Source organism: Notamacropus eugenii, chromosome 6, assembly GCF_028372415.1.
Source record: "Notamacropus eugenii isolate mMacEug1 chromosome 6, mMacEug1.pri_v2, whole genome shotgun sequence".
In the NCBI taxonomy this organism is placed as follows: domain Eukaryota; kingdom Metazoa; phylum Chordata; class Mammalia; order Diprotodontia; family Macropodidae; genus Notamacropus; species Notamacropus eugenii.
The window spans coordinates 96,952,971-96,967,887 of record NC_092877.1 but is presented as its reverse complement, the minus strand read 5'-3'; the positions used below and the strand labels follow the sequence as shown (position 1 = coordinate 96,967,887).

At 33.8% G+C, this 14,917-nt stretch overlaps 1 protein-coding gene across 2 annotated transcripts in view; it reads right to left on the bottom strand.

Annotated features, from left to right (window-relative positions):
* GRXCR1 (glutaredoxin and cysteine rich domain containing 1) overlaps positions 1-14,917 on the bottom strand; it is a 225,062-nt gene that overhangs the window by 47,938 nt on the left and 162,207 nt on the right. The window lies entirely within an intron of this gene.

Here is a 14,917-nt window from a genome sequence, read left to right as displayed (position 1 = left end):
CTCAAAGGAGAATCTTGACATTTTTTCTTGAGTCTAATTTTAGGAAAGCTCCTGTAAGACAGGCAGAGTAGTGATATTTTCAACTTTTCTTCGTGAATGAAGAAATTGAAATCAATAAGAATTGAGATCATCTGACTTACAAACCATTGAGTCATTCATTGTTTTACCTAGAAAGGACCTTAAAAAAGGAGGGTTTTTGTTTGTTTTATTTATTTTTTTCTTACTAGTTTGTTTTACTTTCATTTTATGCATAACTCACAGCCAAGAGTGCCCAAAGCTTCAGATTAACAGAGACCAGGCTCCTTCAAAACATTTTGGCTCATTATTCTGCAAAGTTTGCTATAGGAACATTTCCAAGCACAACTCATGTCTCAATTTTCACAGAAATTCCCAGAAGACAAAATCCATTAAAGGAAGGACACAGGATTAGAACTCGTGGCCTCAAATGTCTAAAGTTGAAGCAGCAAGATGAACTGGAGCTCCTAATGCAAGGAGGCTAATTTGGCCTCATTGGTCACTGACACTCGAGGGCATGATGCTTATTACTGGACCATTCCTCTGGATGGGAATGATTTATTCAAAAGAAACAATAAGTAATGCTTCTTTATATACAAAGAAGCTACATGAATGTGAAGGAATCTAGGAACCACAGCTGAAAAACATTGGATAGACTACATTTTTGCATGAGGATTAATGGGGGGAGCAACAGAAATGGCTCTTTGTCATTAAAATATACTATAGACAATGGTGACAGAAACAAAAAGGATGACAAGATTGGGAAACAGGTCACAAGCCTGGCAGAGAGACATAGGTTAGCATTGATTGGGAACTTCAATTACCCAGACATCAGCTAGAGTTCTCTCTACAAGGGGCAAAATATTTAACAGCTCCTAGACTTTTAATCTGATTTGGGCTATGCTAAGACCCACACAATGTATTTGACACTTCTAGTTTAATAGGAAGGAGAGAGAGAGAGAGAGAATGAATGAACTAAAATTCTGTGGAAGTCAGTTCAAGAAGATGAGAAATACAAGCATGAAATTTTGAATTGGCTCCTTTTTTTCCTCCTCAATGGACTATTTCCATTTGGTCTTCAGAATTCTGTTGGATCACTGTATTTCTGGGACTAGCTAAATCATTCACAGTTGATCATCCTACAATATTGTTGTTACAGGGTACAATGTCCTCATGGTTCTACTTCCTTCATTTTGACACAGTTCAAGTAAGTTTCTCCAGGTTTTTCTGAAATCAACCTGCTCAACATTTCTTATAGCATAGTAGTATGCCGTTATAATCATATAACACAACTTATTCAGCCATCCCCCAATGGATGGGCATCTCCTCAATTATTTGCCACCACAAAAAGTGCTGCCACATAATATAAACAGGTTCTTTTCCTTTTTTAATGATCTCTTTGGGAAACAGACCTAGTAGAGGTATTGCTGGATCAAAGAGTATGCATGTTATTATAGCCCTTTGGCATAATTCCAAATTGCTCTCCAGAATGGTTGGATCAGTTCACAACTCCACTGAAAGAGTATTAGAGTATCAATTTCCCCACATCCCTTCAAATACTTATCATTTTCCTTTTCCATCATATTAGCCAATCTGATAGGTGTGAAGTGGCATCTCAGAGTTGTTTTAATTTATATTTCTCTAATCAACAATGGTTTAGAACATTTTTTCATATGACAATAGACAGATTTGATTTCTTCATCTGAAAATTACCTGTTCATATCTTTTCACTATCAACTGAGGAATGACTTGTATTCAAGCAAATTTTACTCAGTCCTCCACATATTTAAGAAATGAGGCCTTTATCAGAGACATTTACAGTAAACAAAAAATTTTTCCAGCTTTCTACTTTCCTTCTAATCTTGGTTGCATTGGTTTTGTTTGTGCAAAATAAATTAACAATATAATCAAAATTATCCATTTTACGTCCCTCATAATGCTCTCTATCTCTTGTTTGGTGACAAAATCCCTTATTCATAGATCTGACAAGTAAACTATTCCTTGTTCTCCTAATTTGTTTGTAGTATCACCCTTTATGTCTAAATTGTGTACATTTTGACCTTATCTTGGTATACAGTGTAAGATGTTTGTTCATACCCAGTTTCTGTCTTACTGTTTTCCATTTTCCCCAGCAAATATTGTCAAATAGTGAGTTTTTAACCCAAAAGCTTAAGGCCTTTGGTTTATAAAACATGAAATTAGTATGGTCATTTAGTACTGTATATTGTATACCTAATTTATTCTGATGATCCTCTATTTCTTTGTCAGTGCCAGATTGTTTTGATGATTACTGCTTTATTATACAATTTGCAATCTGCAGGGCTAGAAAATCTTTCCTTCACATTTCTTTTCATTAATTCCCTTGATATTCTTTTTTTTCTTCCAGATGAATCATTATTATTTTTCTAGCACTACAATTTTGGGGTTTTTTTATTAATATGGGACTGATTAAGTAAATTAATTTAGGTAAAATTTTCATTTTTATTATACTGACTTGGCCTATCCCTGAGTAAATAATATTTCTCCCATTGTTTAGATCTGACGTTATTAGTGTGAAAAGTGTTTTGTAGCTGTAGTCATATAAACCCTGTTTTTGTCTTGGCAGGTAGACACTCAAGTATTTTATATTTTCTACAGTTATTTTTTTAAAATATGAGATAAGCTTTATTTCACTCTTTTTAAAAAAATATTTTATTTTTCCTTGAATTACATGTTAAAACAATTTTTTCAACCTTTGTTTTTTTTCAAATTTTGAGTTTCAAATTGTATCCCTCCCTCCTCTTTTCCCCTCTTCCTGAGACATTAAACTATCAGATAGAGGTTATACATGTGCAATCATGTAAAACATTTCCCATATTTTATGCAAGAAATTTGTAACAAAAAAAGAAACTGGCAAAATAGTATGCTTCAGTTTGTATTCAGACAACCTCAGTTTTTTCTCTGGAGGCAGACAGCATTTTTCACCATGAGTCCTTTGGGATTGTCTTAGATCACTGTATTGCTGAAAATAGCCAATTCATTCACAATTCAGTTCTTCATCGTGTGATAGTATTGTCACTGTGTATGATGGTCTCCTGGTTCTGGTCACTTCACTTTGTATCAGTTTATATAAGCCTTTCCAGACTTTTCTGAAATCATCCTGCTCATCATTTCTTATAGCACAATACTATTATTATCATGGAGCACAACAGCCATTCCCCAATTGATGGGCATCCCCTCAATTCCCAATCTTTGCTACCACAAAAAGAACTGCTATGAATATTTTTTGTACAAATAGGTCCTTCTCCCCCCATTTTTCATCTCTTTGGGATATAGACTTAGCAGTGCTATTACTGGATCAAGGAGTACACACAATTTTATAGACCTTAGGGCATAGTATCAAATTCTCCAGAATGGTTGGATCAGTTCACAAGTTCACCAACAGTGCATTAGTGTCCTCATTTTTCACAACACCTCCAACATTTATCATTCTCCTTCTTTTGTCATATTAGCCAATCTGATAGCTGTGAGGTGGCACTTCAGAATTGTTTTAATTTGCAATTCTCTAATCAATAGTGATTTAGAGCATTTTTTCATATGACTATAGATACCTTTAACACCTTCATCTGAAAACTGGCTGTTTATATCCTTTAACCATCTGTCAATTGGGGAATGACTTGTATCCTTATCAATTTGACACAATTCTCAATATATTTCAGAAATGAGGCCTTTATCAGAGATATATGCTGCAAATTTTTTCCCCAGTTTTCTGCTATCCTTGTTGGTCCATTGGTTTTGCTTGTGCAAAAACTTTTTAATTTTATATAATTAAAATGATCTATTTTACATTTCATAATGCTCCCTATATCTTGTTTGATTCAAAAGTCTTCCTTTATCCACAGATCTGACAAGTAAACCATTCTGTGCTCTCCTGGTTTGCTTATGGTACTATCCTTTACATGAATATTATGCACCCATTTTGACCTTATCTCATTATATGCTGTGTGGTGTTTGTCTACACCCAGTTTCTGCCATACCATTTTCCAGTTTTCCCAGCAGTTTTTGTCAAATAATGAATTTTTATCCCAAAAGCTTGGATCTTCAGATTTATCAAAAACACTAGATTACTATGGTCATTTGATACAATGTTATGAGTACCTAATCTATTCCACTGATCCACCACTCTGTTTCTTAGTACTAGATTGATGATTACTGCCTTATTTTACAGTTTGAGATCTGGTAGGGCTAAGCCACCTTCTTTCACATTTTTTTTGTTGATTTCCTTGATGTTCTTGATCTTTTGTTCTTCTAGATGAATTTTGTTATTTTTTTCTACCTCAACAAAATAAATTTTAATAGTGTGATTCATATGGCACTGAATCAATAAATTAAAGTAGAATTGTCATTTTTGTTATATTGATTCAGCCTATCCATGAGCAATTAATAATTTTCAATTTTTTAAATCTGACTTTGTATGAAAAGTGTTTTATAATTATGTTCATATAGTTCCTTGGTTTGTATATTGTTGATAATTATTTTAAATGGAATCTCTCTTTCTATCTCTCACTGCTGGATATTAAAGGTAGCATATAGAAATCTTGATTATTTATTTGGTTTATTTTATATCCTACAACTTTGCTGAAGTTGTGAATTATTTTAACTAATATATAATTGATTCTCTAGGATTCCCTAAGAATTACATCACATTGTCTGCAATGAGTGATAGTTGTTCCTTCACTGCTCATTCTAATGCCTTCAATTTCTTTTTTCTTATCTTATTGGCAATGTTAGCATTACTTGAATAAAATTGAATAATATGGTAATAATGGGCATATTTGTTTCACCCCTGATCTTATGGAAACACTTCTAGCTTAACCCCATTACAGATAACACTTGCTGATGGAATTAGATAGATACTACTTATCATTTTGAGGAAAGCTTCATTTATTCCAATGCTATCTAGAGGGTTGGGTTTGTTTTTGGTTTTTTTTTGGAATGGGTATTGTATTTTGTAAAAAGCTTTTCCTGCATATATTGAGATAATCATATGATTTCTGTTGGTTTTGTTATTGATATGGTCAAATATGTTGATAGTTTTCCTAATATTGAACCAGCAGCCCTACATTCCTGGTATAAATCTCAATTGGTCACAATTAAAATCTTTGTAATATAGTGTTGTAATTTCCTTGCTAGTGTTTTATTTAAAACTTTTGCCATCAACATTTATTAGGTAAATTAGTCTATAATTTTCTTTCTCTGTTTCTAATCTTCCTAGTTTATGTATCAGCATCATTTTGTGTCATAAAAGGAATTTGGTAGGACTCCTTTGCCTAATATTTTTTTCAAAATACATTATATAGTAGTGGAATTATTTGTTCCTTAAATGTTTGGTAGAATTCACCGGTGAATTCATCTGGACCTGGGTAATTTTTTTTAGGAAGTTCATTGATGGCTTATTCAATTGCTTTTTCTGAGATGGGATTATTTAAGTATTTGATTTCCTCTTCTGTTAATCTGGGTAAGTTATATTTTTGTAAATATTCAACCATTTCATTCAGCTTGTAAAATTTATTGGCATATAGTTGGGCAGAATAGCTCTTAAGAGTTGCTATAATTTTTCCTTTATTGGTGGTGAATTTACCCTTTTCATTTCTGATACTGATCATTTGGTTTTCTTTCTTTTTCTTAATCAAATTAACCAAAGGTCTCTCTATTTTGTTGGGTTTTTTTATTCATACAACCAGCTGCTGGTTTTATTTTTATTAGTTCAATGGTTTTATGTATATTTCTCCATGTAACTCATTTAACTTCTCCTTTAAAACTACGGATGCTTTATCATTTGGTACATATATGTTTAGTACTGATATTACTTCATTGTCTCTGGTACCTTTTAGCAAGATGTAATTTCTTTTCTTATCTCTTTTAATTACATCTATTTTTGCCTTGTCTGAAATTGTGATTGCTACTTCTGCTTTTTTTGTTTTGTGTCGTTTTGTGTCGTTTTGTTTTTACTTCAGTGGCAGCATAATGGATTCTGCTCTGCCCCCCCTTATCTTTACTCTTGTGTGTCTCTCTACTTAAAATGTGTTTCTTGTAAACAACATATTGTAAGATTTTGGTTTTTGATCTCCCCTGCTATTCACTTTTGTTTTATATATGAGTTCATCCCATTCATTTTCACAATTATTATTACAGTATATTTCCCTCTACCCATTTCCTCCCCTGATTTATCCTATCTCTCTCTCCTTTTATCCTGTCCCTCATCACAAGTGTTTGGCTTCAAGCCACCACCTCCCCCAATCTATCCTCCCTTCTATCAGTCACTCTTCTCTTATCATCCCCCTCCTATTTCCCTAATGGGTAAAGTAGATTTCTATACCCAACAGAGTGTGTATGTTATTCCCTATTTTAGTCAATTCTGAAGAGGCAATTCAAACTGCCTGCCCCACCATCTTTCCCTACACAGTAATAAGGTCTTTTACCCCTCTTCACAGAAGACAACTTACCCCCACTCTATCTCTCCCTTCACTTTTCTCCTAATGCAGTCCTCTTTCTTACTTAATTACTTCCTTAATTTGGGGAGAAGTTGTATTGGATATCATTCCATCAAAATCAACTTATACCCATGCCCTCTGTCTATGTATACTCTGTTTTAATAGTCATAAAGTTCTTAAGCATTACAAATATCATCTTCCCATATAGGAATGTTAACAGTTTAACCTTATTTAATACTTTATGTTTTATCTTCCCTGTTTACCTTTTTTGCTTCTCTTGAGTCTTGTATTTTAAAATAAAATTTTCTGTTTTGCTCTGGTCTTTTCATCAGGAATGCTTGAAAGTCCTCTGTTTCACTGAATATCCATTTTACCCTGAAGAATTATACTCAGTTTTGTTGGGTAGATGGTTCTTCATTGTAATCCTAGCTCCTTTGTCTTCCAGAATATTATATTTCAATCCTTCTTCTCTTATGATATGGAAGCCAATAAATCTTGTGTGATCCTCACTGTAGCTCTACAATATTTTACTTGTTTCTTTCTGGCTGCTTTTGAATTATTTTCCCTTTCACCTAAAAGCTTTGGAGCTTGTTTATAATATTCCTGGGAAGTTTCATTTTGAGATCTTTTTCAGCAATTGGTAGTTTCTTTCAATTTCTAGTTTACTCTCTGGATCTAAGACAGAAGGACAGTTTTCCTTGATAGTTTCTTGTAATACAATACATAGGGTTTGTTTGTTTGGTTGATTTTTTTATTGTGGCTTTCAAGTAGTCCAGTAATTCTTAAATTATCTCTGTTTGATCTGTTTTCCAGGTTAATTGCTTTTCTGATGAGATATTTCACATGTTGTTCCATTTTTAAAAATTCTTTTGAATTCTTTTTTCTTTCTTGATGTCTTATGGATTCCTTACTTCCACTTGCTGAAATCTAATTTTTAAAGAATGACTTTATTCAATGAGTTTTTGTACCTCTTTTTCCATTTGACCAATTCTACTCCTTAAGAAGTTCTTTTCTTTATTGAATTTCTGTATCTCCTTTTCCATTTGGCCAATTCTACTTTTTAAAAAGTTGCTTTCTTTAGTAAATTTTTGTACATCTTTTTCCATTTTTTGGGCTTCCTTTACCAATCTGTTAACACTTTTTTCATGATTCTCTTGCATTACTCTCATTTCTTTTCCCAGTTTTTCTTCTACCTCTCTTATTTGGTTTTTAACATCCTTTTTGAGCTCTTCCAGGAGTTCTTTTTGGTCCTGAGAGCAATTCACATTTTTCTTTGAGGTTTTATATGTAGCTGTTTTGACATTGTTGCCCTCAAAAGAGAAAAAGAAGAGGGAGAAGAGGGAGAGAACATTGCAAATTATGTGCCAGTGTGCTTGACTTTGACCTCTAGGATAGTTTTAGAATGGATCATAAAGAGATAGTTACGATTTGGAAAAATAATTAGTGATATCAAGAATACAATGAAGCATGTCTTTATAAAAAAAATCAAGTCATATCAGATTAACTTTATTTCTTTTTTGACAAGATTACTAAAAGTATAGGTCAGAAAAATATTAGAGTTAGAATTTACCTAGATTTTAATAAAGTATTCAATAAATATTGATTGTATTATGATAGGAAAAAGAAAATATGGAGTAGACAATGATATAATTAGATGTATTTAGAATTGATTAAAGTCAAGATTAAAAGAAAAATAAATTTAAGTTTCGGATCTGGAAAACCTTCCTAACTATCAAAGCTTTCCCAAAGTGGAGCAGTCTGCCTCAAAAAGTATTATATTGCCCCTGTGGACAAATGCATGACTACCTGTCAGGTATCTTATGGTGTTAACCATTTTCTGGTATGGGTTGGACTAGATATCTACTGACATCCCTTCAAATTCTAATATTCTATGATTCTAGGTGTAGGTAATAAGATTTCCACATCCTACACAAGCACTACAAATAACAATCAGGTACAGAAAAGCCTTTTATTCCCATCCCACAAAAGTTCAAAGAATTCACACTTCTCTCAGAAGAGAAACACACTTTGAGGTTCTAGATAGGCAACCTTATCCCACTGGACCAGGGGAGTTGGGACATGTCATCAAGTCCAAAGATGAAAATGACACTGATGGAAATAAAGATGTCAATTAGCAAAATCCTCACACAAAGGTGAATGTTGAGGTCATAATGAGTCTCTCAATCTGAATAACTGTTTAGACCTACATGTTATCCTTGGATATAAGACAAAAAGATCAATATCTTCTTACATGTTAGAATATCTTGTGAGAAAATGTTCTCTCTTTTCAAGGTGCACCATGATCAAGGAAAAAAATTAATTTCTGTGCTTTCTTTCATACGATAGCAATCTTTGTATTCAAATCAATTACTGGATCTATACTAGCAAAGAACTAAAAATTTAGCTAGGAGGAAAAATTTACCTTACACTAAGCTTCCTTTTCCACAGATTTTTTCATGGTCATACCAAACTATTGGTATCACTCCACAAAGCTCAGAATAAATAAATAATCAGTAAGAATCTAAACTTTAAACACTAAACACATTCATTTTCCCTAAAATGGTATGATGCCAAAATGTTACCTACCATGTTTTTCAGAGCAGGAGAGTAACAGCACAGAGATTGAAAGGATTTGTCAAGATCTGAATGTTAGGAACATGTTAGGAACATGAAATGTTAGGGAACAGCACAAACTATATGGTGCAACAAAGATCTTTCCAGCAAGTCAAGCTACCAGTGTACTTAAACCATGACATCACAAAGAGTTAACTGTGATGTCTGAGCTAATCCTGTTCATAGCAAGGATACATAAAGACCTTAAATATGGGGAAAAGAAGTGACAAGTAGAGAAAGAGACAAGGTAATCTTATTATAGGAGGGGGCAGAACAAGAAGCTACTAAAAAGGAGTGTTAAAAGATGGTTATAACTCAAAACAACCAGTAACTTAAACTGGATAATATCTTGAGGAAAGGAATTCAACCATCCAACCCTGAACAGCAAACAAGTCTGAGAAGGACTCATATCAAAGTAGTGTTCAGCTATAACAATAAGATCAAGAATGAGGCCTGTGAGATGAAAAGAAATGGGGATACGTGATATTTCGCACAGTTGGAGAGGTGCCTACCACCAACCATTTATTTAGGTTGGTCTACAAACATTTTTGATCATTCATCCAAACAGTTAAAAAACAAAAACAAAAACAAAAACAAACCTGAGCAGAATCCCTCAATATGTGTGTGTATGTATACACATATACATATAATTATTTATAAATTACCTCTTTTATGTGATAAAATTCCTCCCCATTCTACCTCTCTGTCTTCTTCCTTCTCTTAGTACATCTCAACATAATCAAATCATATCCATGCTGTCTGTCTATCTCACCTCCTTTTCACTGCCCTAATAATGGTAAAGTTCTTAGGCATTACATGTATCATTTTCCCTTCTTAAAAGGAAGTACATTTACAGTGAAGAGGAAAATGGGAAAGTGGAGGTAATACATATTTTCCTCTCACCAGAATTGTTTCCAAAAAGGAAGAATACATATGCATACTCAGTTGTGTATAGAAATGTAACTTATAAAATAGAGAAATAGGAAGGGAATGGGATAAAAGAAAAGGGGGTGTGAAAAAGGGAGGATAGAATAAGGGAGGCAGTGGTCAGAAGCAAAATAGACTTTTGAGGAGGGATAGGGTAAAAAGAAAAATAGAGGAAAACAGTATGGAGAGAAATATATATTTACCAACGTAACTGTGCTTGTGAATGGAATGAGCTCACCCATAAAACAGAAGTAGATAGCAGAATACATTATAAACCAGAATCCAAAAAGGATGCACACACACACACACACACACACACACACACACACACACACATACAGATTGAGTACAGAACTGAGTCAAATTTATAAAAATAGACATCCCCCAATTGATAAATCGTCAAAGAATGTAAGTGTTCAGGTTTCAAAAGAAGAAATCAAAGTTATCTATAGTCATATGAAAAATGCTCTAAATCACTATTGATTATAGAAACATGAATTAAAACAAGCCTGAGGTAACACCTTAAAGCTATCACAAATGAAAAATGCTGGAGGGATTGGGAGGAAAATAGGTAGACTAATAAACTATTAGTAGAGTAGGGAACTGATACAACCATTATGGAAAACAATTTGGAACCAGACCCAAAAAGCTATAAAACTATGTCAACCCTTTGATCCATCAATATTACTATGAGGTTTGTATCCCAAAGAGATAAAAAAGGGGGATCTATATTTCAACTTTCAAATTCTTTGATTCTCTCATTTTATGATTCAAGAATCATTTATGTGTAGAACATTGTGTTAAACCCTTGAGGACACAAAAAAGGTTAGTCATTCCCCTCATGTGCTTGCCATTTAGAGAAGAGATAAGACAGATAAGGGTAATATAAAATATTTTATAAGTGCATTAAAAATGTAAAATCTAATTGTATTTGCATCAAAATAAGACCTCTCTGGTATCAATCAATACTTACTTCAGGGTTTTGTCCAATAACTCGGTGTTGTTTTCTAAAGGAACTAGCTAGGCCCTGTGTTGAAGTTGGTAAGAATGCTGTATTTGGTTGTAAATTCTGCCTTTTCCCGATTCTGTGCCCATGTCCTTGACTTCTCTAGGCTTAAGGTTTCTGTAAAAGCACGGTGTTGTACAAAGTCTCTATGGTCACTTCCTGCTCTAACTAAATGTGTAATTCTAAGCTCAAGCGATCATAAGATTGTTGCCTAAAATAGGCTTCACCAGTGACACATTCTGGCTCTTTTAACACAGTCAGGAAAATAGCAAGTATCACCAATCACCCTAATGAGGACACTTGTTGTCTTTCCCTTTGAAGCCATCTATAGGCAGTCTATAAAATCAAGGTTTGCCTTTCCTTCTGGACCAGCATTTCTATACTGGCTCTCATATTATAGAACTGATATTTATAGAATTAATTACATTGTCAGCTGATTGAGCAGGAGAGTTAGAAGAGATATTGGTGTGGTACAGCAGGGCAGCTGTGGAGAACATGATTGTCTGGGTGGCTTTCCCTCTGTGTCTGTTTCTGCTTCTTTGTACTCTGTATATTCTCAGGGAGAGTTGCTGGCAGAGAGCTGTACTAAAAGCTGCTGAAAGGCCTAAGGCACAGGAGAACATACCAGCTGGGCCAGGAAATAATAAGAGCAACCAAGTAATGGGTTCCTGATACCTTTTGAACTGTTCTGTATTATCTCCAATATCCCTATACCAAAGTCATCACTCTGGGAATCAGACATCAGCAAAGTCATGTAACAAAGTGATTTAGCCATAACCTATATCCTACTAAACTTCACTTATGTAGAAAAAGCTTGTTGAACAGTCACCTTGTTCATAGCTACAGTTACAGAATGTAGTAAGTTAACAGGGGGGATCAAGAATGGAAATAAATCTAAATTACATTTTCAGGTCTATCTTGGTGGTCTGTAGTGCTGCTTTTTGTTGAAATGTTAGCATCACTGCATGTCACTAAGGAAGTATATTCAGTGGAAATCTGTCCTTTCTCATTGACCAAAGTCATATCCCACAATTATGACAATATGGCTCTTCTGTTGATACCTTTATTTAGTTCCTCCAGAGATGTGTCATTCTAAATGGAAGAAATAATAGCTCTTTTCTGTGATTAATCTGGACTTATGTTGCCAGACTAAAAGAAGGAAGGCAGCCTGACTCATGCATAGCATTCAGAGACATTGTTATGAGTGCAACAAATTAAACTAAATTATCAAAATGATTTTTTGTTTTTCCATTTCACCTCCTTAACAGAATGTTGGAAAAACAGAAGCAAATACCTGTCTTCCACAGGCACCTGCTACACGTAGCCAAAGATGAATAAGAAAAAATTTTAGATAATAGTTTTCCTTTAGTTTTCTATATATTGTATTAAATATTAGAAGGCATTTAGCATTTTTATCTGAATTTGATATGAGTAATAATAGTTTTACTAAAGCTACTTAGGTAAATCAAGCAGTTCTAATTAAATAATCATCTATGCCCTCCACTCCTAACCCACTGCAATAGACCCTTCCTGTTGACCTTCCAGGCTTTGTTGGCCTGGAGATTTCTTTCACTCCATCATTTTGTGGGTTCTGCAGCTCTAGAATCTATTTAGTCATTTTCACAGGTATTTGGAGGTGTTTGGGGGAGAGCTCAAGCAAGTCAATCCTTTCACTCTGCCATCTTGACTCCACCCTTGCCCCCAAGGCTAAAGTCTTTTAAGTGACTAGGGATCTCATTTAGGAGGTTCTGGTTGTTCTGGGTTTGGGTACAATTAGCTTGTAATCCAAAAACATTTGGAGAACTTCACTATTCATCTATGGAGAATCCCTATTACTTTAGACGCTGTGCTAAATATAGCCCTACCCCCATGACAATGGTAAATTCCTTTCAAAAGCACGCCACACTTGATCTGTGCCTTCAATACAAAGGTTGTCATACAAGAAGATAATGAAATTTTTTAGAAAATACCACTTAGGATTAAGACAGGGAAAATGCCAAAGGCATATATAGACTATACGGCATTCATAGTTCTACATAGCACAAATACTTTCTTTAAGAAGAAAGACTCAGAAGTCACTGGGCATAACCACCATTGACCATCACCAAAAATGAAATTTATCATAGTTTTAAAGGAAACATCTAGTTACTAATGTGGGAGGCATTAGTGAATTAGCTATGTGTATGCAGTAAAAGTATAAACTTAAGGATCAAAATCAATGCCAAATTATAAGTGTAAAGATGAAAAGAAATGGCATGCAACTACAACAAATCCAGGGTCTATTCAAACATTTATTCCACAAGCATTCCTTAAGTGCCTACTGTATTTTGGGACTTGTGCTCCATGCTAGGCACACAGAGATAAATAAAAAATAGTGCATGCAGCATAGAATATCACTTTTTCCTACAGAAGCTTAACTGAGGTAAAGTAATCCATAACAAGAAAACCAAAACATTCCACATATCATTTCTACCAGCAAACAGTTGACCACCTGGTCAAACAGAAACATGACAATCAAGGGAAATACTAGATTAGAGTAGAAACTCATTTCTAAACCCTTATTTAGGAGAACTATGATCTTATGAGTAATATTATACCTCCAAATAAAGCAAAGCAATGGAGAGAAAATGTTTGTAGAAAACTTGGAGTGAAATTCAGGTAAGCCAAATCATTATACAAGCATTTAAAGATGAAACTTACTGGATAACAAACTTAAGGAAAATGTTTGTTAACATTTCTGTGACAAAATATCTTTTCCTCATCAATAACAGTGTAATCACTACATTAAGACTCTAATGTTCCTATTACACTGACTAAATGACAGGAAGTGGAAATGGCATTAACAGAGATAAAGATAATAAGGACAGTTGGGCCAGACCAAGGGCACATAGAAGAAATCTATGCTGTAGCCCACACAATTTCAATTTCATCATTCTAGGGAATAACTGAGGGGAAATCACAGGCTGTATCTTTTTAAAAGGCAATGAAACAGACATAAATGTTGTATTCTTATTTTTCTAAAAAATTTAGAATGATTTACACATATTTAGATGAATAAATTACATATGTTTGATGAAAATATGAAAAAGGAACAAGTTAGCTTTTGCAAATTATTCATCTTGAAAATCACATAATCGACTGAAAAGTACAGATTTGTAAAGCACTTTCTTCATTTGGAGAAAAATGTGTTTTTGAAGTTTTTCCTCCAACAAGATTATACCCATACTTATGTCATGATCATACAACATTGCCTAACAAATCCAACTAGAAAATTGTTGGATTCTCTGATAATCAAGCAATATGAAAAAAAAGCAAGAAGATATATGCTCATTAAAGCTGCTTACTACTGCAATGGAGAACTATTGCACAGAGTTTAAATATAAGAAGGGAACCCCAATATACCATATGATCCTCCAGATTCTCCTATTTGGGGATGATATTATGCTCATCATATCATATAAGCCATAAGATACTGCTGGTCTTCTTGAATGAGATTTACAATCATTTAAAAGGACTTCAGCCTATAATCCACAAAAGAAAAACTAAGTGAATGAAAAATGATTATTATTCAGACTATGATATGCACTTGTAAGAACAATCTGTTGAGCTAGACCTATCAGTATATATAGTCTGTAAATATAGACAATGAGTTGGTATTTCAGTAAACTCTGTTTTTATCATATCACTCCCTGAATGAAAACCTTCAGTGGCTTCCCATCTTCTATCATATCTACTATAAATTCATATAATATTATAAGTTACAAATAAATTCATACCCATAATCTGACATCAGCTAATCAATCCAACTATAGTTCTCACTACTCTCTAATATTGACTCTCAGTTGATATTAGAAAAGGTTCCTTTAGCTGTCTCATAAATATG